The following is a 6,000-nucleotide window of genomic DNA, read 5'->3' on the forward strand; positions in this document are numbered from 1 at the left end:
TGTGGCGTTTCCAGTCATGGTAGTTATCTATCTTGCCCCCCTGTAAAATGGGCAATAGATGTGACATCAAATGACCATTATAGGTTATAGAAGAAGACTGAAGTACTCCCTACAATTGGTCAAATTCCACTCAGCTTCAAGGGGAGGTAGGGATGAAGAAAGGGGTTCCCCTTTGATATTCTCCCCCTCACACACACACATCCCAGTACAGCTCTCTGGATCTGTGCTGTCATGGGAATTCTTCTCTTCCCCGGCGCCATTTTTCAGCTTCTCTCTTATCATTGAAATCTGTATTTTCAAACAAACATAAATATAGCCTCAGTGGAGCTGCCTGGAGGGGTTTGATCTGTAGAGAGCAGGCAACATCACATTGCATCTCTTCTGTCTACCACACCCTCCCATCACCACCACAAAAATCTAATCCCCACAAGTCATAAACCAAGATTCCTACCTCTGCCTCTCTCCCCAAGGTATTTGGTATAATTAGCATTCCCCACTGTGTCTACATTCCTTATTTAGTGCCTAGTGTTCCATTACTTGTTATCCATTAAGAAGGTAACATGCATCATTTGATTAGTTTATAGGTGGGCTTCAAAAATAATCATACAAAGGATCATATTCTGTGATGTAAGTGTTTGATTTTTCATCATGACTAGATCATTGTGGGGTAATATCCCTTAAAAAATAAGCTGTGTCTTGTGTTTTTCCAAAACATATGCCCTTTTCCTCTTGAAACATAGGTGGCCATGCTAATGACAGCGTGATTGGTAATGATATATATACAATGGGTCTCATCCACTCTACAAGACTCTGATGTGTACCTCTGAAGGGGAGACTGGGTGCCAGCTGATGTACAAGTTAAACACAACAACTATGGAAAAAATAATGAGAAATTATTACCACTACTGCCATTAAAGAGTCCCCACATCACAAGAGGATTCTCCCCACACCATGTGGGGGGCTGGATCTGTAGGCACACCACAGATTTATCAGATTGAAGAACTGGTCCCAGGAAGTTTGAAACTTGACCAGAGATCAGAACTGTGGCTTTGGTTTGTGCCTATTTCCCCTTATTGCATGTACTGCACTTGTAGTGACAATGTAAGGGAAAACATTTATAATGATGCAAATCAGGAATAATTCCACAGATATTAGTGGAGTCACATTAGTGTAAGATGACTACACCAGTGAGGGGAGGAGGGCTAGGTCAGTGGTTTGCATGTTGGCCTGCTAAACCCAGGGTTGTGAGCTCAATCCTTGAGGGGGGCCATTTGCAGATTGGTCCTACTTTGAGCAGAGGGTTAGACTAGAAGATCTCCTGAGGTCCCTTCCAACCCTAATATTCTATAACTAAGAGGTAATATTTGGACCCTAAAGATTTATAAGAAACTTTCATATGAGTATGATATTTATTTTCTCTATGCTGGTTGATACTTAAATTCAGTATAAAGGGCAACTTGCAGGTTCAAGACCAACAGTTCAACCTGGTAGCAATTGCTTAATGTCTATTTGCACTTTTCCAAAAAACATATGGCTAGATTCTACTCTATCTCATGCTGGTGTAAATGCAACAAAGTTAGTACAGATTTAGAGAGAACAGAGTTTATTAAGAAGAGAATTTGGCCATTTTTGTTTAAAAACAATTTCCTAGTGCAGCAAGATAGGCACCTAAGTCCCTTTGTGGATCTAAGAGCCTACACTTAAGTCCAAAATGTAGATTCTCAAACCTGGGATCAAGTCCCTACTCCTCTTAGGGAGAGTGGAGATCAGCCCTTGAGTCTCCCAGATCCTGGGTGAGTGCTCTAACCACTGAGCTATTGGGTACAAGAGGGGTATCCAACACCACTACAGCCTCCATTTTTTGGAAAGAAAAGATCTTAAGACAGATTGGCCCTAACTCCAGAAAGGGTTCAGGGCAGTGAACCCCAACTGGAGAAAGATGCCTCCCTCAGACTTGGAGTTAGGGCCAGGCTATCCCCCCTGGTTATCATTTCCTGCTGGTTAGTTTAGGTGGCTTCCCACTCAGCATGCTGGAATTGGTTAATCCCACTCTTTGGCTCCCATTTCTCCCTATTGTAAAGGGAGCCTGAGCTCCTAACTCAGGACCATGGATTCTACTATATGGCAGAGCACCTAAAGGTAGAGATTGCAACACTTAGCCTAAATCCCCTTTGTGGAACCTGCTCTTGAGACAATCGTAAGAGTCAAGCTTCAAATAAGCATAAACTATATTTTAGAAGTTTGTCTCCTTAAAACATACTTCCCCCTAGTGTATCACAGAAAGGGCTTGATTTTTTCCTCCCTGTAACAGTCAGGCAGTTCTAGATAGAAAACCTAACACTGGACTTGGAAAGACACTGATGTTTTCATACATAGGAGAGATAATCCGGAGCAGATGATAATTCATTGCATGAGAGTGCTAACGTGTTAATCCAGCTGCTTTGAGAAGCTGGAAGTGCTTACTGGGATTCCCAATTACAGTCTGAGCTCTGTTTCTCTCAGCCTTGATGTGCAGATTAATATGGGAGCATGAAATGTAGAGATTTCTTACTACATTCAGAATGGTTTCTCTCTGAAAAAGGGCACTTCAGCCAAGTTCAGAATGTGCAGCATACAATACTTGCTCTAGGAGGAAATACAGTGATTACATGTTGTATTTATGGGGCCTACTTATCTTCTCCTTTTGGCTTGCTCTAGGTTTTCCCTTTGGTAGGGGATAGTGAATAAAGTTCAGTATCGGGAGCTGCCTTAAATGTTTTTCCTACCTCTTTTGCCATGCTTGCCTCTAATCTGCTTAGAGAGATGGAGCTCCCCAATGCTGAGAGCCAGCCAAAAATAGAAATGCTTCTTCCTGACTGCAAGCGTTTCTTGGGGAACACTTGTGAGAACACACACAAAGGTATGAATTACCATTACTTTTTTTTTTCTCCCCCAATTTGGAAAACTTCAGACCCAGCTGTGGTTTGCTATGCAGAGGAATGACTCCTTGGCAGTTTGGACTTCACTGTCTCCAAGTTGTTTGATTGAAACAACTTACTATACATCTAGCAGTTTAAATATTGAAAACTATCTACATACATTACATTTTAGTGAGGTTTTTTTGTCTCCTGTTTCTCCTGAGGTGTTCTGTTTGTTTTACTGGCTATAGCTAAAAGGCTATACCAGCATCCAACTAGCTTAACCCCCAATATTTGAGAAGATTGGTGCGGGTGGGTTTTTTAATAGGAAAAAATGCTGAGGAGAAATTCTTAAATGTTTGTTTAGTAACACTTTTCTTACCTGACCTAGAGAGCAAGAAGTGAGCTATGATCATGGGATAGTCTAGCATGAATCTGAACTGTATAGGGTCACTTATGGTCAAAGAGAGGTGAAAACATTATTCTATAACAGAGTTTTGATTACATTATCTGTTCAGTAAGTAAGGTTCTGAGAAGGAATTTTACATTTAAAAAGTGTTTTTTTGTTGTTTACATGGTGCTTTACAACAATGGAATCATCTACCATTCCCAGTTGTTAATACAACTGGATTGCCACTCCAGATGAAGGATCTGTGCAGGGCGTGAGGAGGTAGCTGTTCCTCTGCCTATTGCACAAGTAGTGGGGGATATAAGCAGCAGCAACAGGACTTTGATGAGCAGCCCAGCAGAACATTTTCAAAAATGCCCTTGCTTAAACACAGTCGCTCAGCTGTTACAGTAAATACCTATGTCCTCATGTAAGGCCTTAATCCTGCTAGCATTTATACACACGTTTAACTTGAAGCACGTGTGTAAGTGTGTGTAGCATCAGAACCCAAGATTCCAACCCGGAGCTATTGTGACCATAGGAGGTGGTGTAGGAAAGAGGAGGGCAGATGGAGACCAGGGCTGAGTTATGGAGGGCTTTGAAGGCAAAGACAAGTTTTAAGAGCAACATTAGCATAAATTAAGACTCACAATGTAGAGTTAGGGTTGAAAGCTAAATCTATGTCCAGCCTTAGGGCTTAAATGTGACCCCTTTATATCGAATGAATTATTTGTAAACTAATATAATGCAAACTCCCATACACTAAGTATATGATTTTACCCACACACACACACCCCTTTAGACTTGGTTTCATTGCTTAAAGGCATCAATGAGGTTTACAGAACATATTCATTTATCCATAGTTTGAATTTACCAATCCGGGAAAGAGACTGGAGCTGGTCACTCACTCTTCTCCCTTGCTTTGTTCTCTGTAGATTTTCGGGAACTGTACATGTAGTGCAACATCCTCCTGGATGCTACTGAAGTGTTAACCCTCTTCTATCCCACCCTTCTTCCTTTCCAAATTTTGTCCTCACAAAGCCAAAAAAGAAAGGATTTTCCACTTCTTCTGCCTTGCACTTGACACATCTCTGCAATTCAGTCTTCTACAAAATTAAGGGGAATCTCAAACATGGATTTCTCATAGCTAAAGATGCGCTTGTCTAGTATTCAGTGGGTCCATAGATAAGAAATACATAAAACTGTGTATTCATGTACAACACACTGCTCATTTTCTTGTCAGATTGGCATATAAGACTGGCTACGGGTGCAGTCTTCAGACCTAAGCTTTTGGAATATATATTTTTACTACATTCTTGTGATCATGCATTATTGTTTACACAGTCTTGGTCTATTACAGTATCTGTATCATTTTAACTTTTCAGTCCATGAGGGGTTCCCTATGTATTATTTTCTGGAAATAACACTGCATAGGAAGAGATTAACATTATAAGGGTAAATCATCTTTTGCCAAGACTGTAAATTCCAAATAATTTAGCCAATTTGTTTGACCAAGAAATGCCATGTCTAAAATAATATTATCATTTATAAACCATCACCTCCTTTTCTAACCAAGAAGCTCAAGGTTCTACACAAGTTGATTAGAACTGGTCAGAAAAATAGATGGATTACTCTAATTAAAACATTATAAGCACCTACTTTGCTATTCATATGGAATGTAGTATTGTTGTCTCCCTTTCACTGCATTGCCAACCCCAACCATCCAAAAATCATGAATCGGGTCCCACAGAAGAGATTTTTAAAAATAATATATTTTGTGGTTCCTTTTATTTGCCTTCAACTTATTGGGACATTGGGGATATGTTTTCAAGCTTTTCTCTGCAACCATGAGGACTAACAGCTTTCCTTTTGTTAAGCATCAAAGCGGAGAGTCATATTTACAGGACTCCAGGACCTGGGGCTTTAAAAAAACCACCAAATTTCATAGGACTCAAAATAAAATGGCAAGAATATTATTTGTAACTATTGCAAATATCCACTTTACACATCTCAGTAATACTACCAAACTAACTAATAGATACTGTATCATTTAACAATCAAAGTTCACGACAGAGACATCTGTCCTTCAGGGTGAGACAGGCCATGGGGGAAAACTACAAGAGAGTTAAGGTACCTGTTCACAGGTCAATATAATTCTAATTTGCATGACAATTATCAGTTGAAATTAATATCAAGCTCCAAGACAAAGTTAGGAGAAACCAGCTGCAGAACACACACTGCAGAAGTCACTCCTTCCTTACATGTCCCCTTATACTATTAAAAAAAAAAAAAACCAAAAACAGGCTCTCTTACTTCAGAGGAGTTGTTACCACTCTCGATCCAAAGGAAGCTAACAGAGTTTGATGGTAGACAGCATTTTGGACCAGGTGAAGAGGCTTCTGAGTGCTGCTGTTTATACCCCCACACACCTGGTGCTAGGCATGCATCATCCCATTGCAATGAATGGGGAACTGCTTAGTTCTAAGTTTGCTGCTTTTGTTTGGTTTATTCTTTTTCTTATTTATTGTGTTTGTTTGTTCGTGAGTGACTGGTGCCGGGGGCCTCTACTTTTATTTGGCATGGGGAAGTTAAGGTGGTAAATTATTTTTAATGGCTAAAACAAAACAAAAGCACATTCATTTTCCCCTGAGCTCCCCTCCCCCAACCCCAAGAAAGAAAAAAGAAAAAGAAAAACAAGTGCGTGTGTGTTGAACT

General features: G+C 40.2%; 1 long non-coding RNA gene across 1 annotated transcript in view; it reads right to left on the reverse strand.

Moving 5' to 3' along the window:
• The window catches only part of LOC120402416, a 54,161-nt gene extending 48,429 nt beyond the window's left edge, over positions 1–5,732 (reverse strand). Inside the window, exon 1 of the long non-coding RNA XR_005597229.1 lies at positions 5,599–5,732. This is a non-coding gene — a long non-coding RNA (uncharacterized LOC120402416). The remainder of the gene's footprint in view (positions 1–5,598) is intronic.
• Between the last annotated feature and the right edge of the window lie 268 nt (positions 5,733–6,000).

Source organism: Mauremys reevesii, linkage group 3 (assembly GCF_016161935.1).
Source record: "Mauremys reevesii isolate NIE-2019 linkage group 3, ASM1616193v1, whole genome shotgun sequence".
Taxonomy (NCBI): domain Eukaryota; kingdom Metazoa; phylum Chordata; order Testudines; family Geoemydidae; genus Mauremys; species Mauremys reevesii.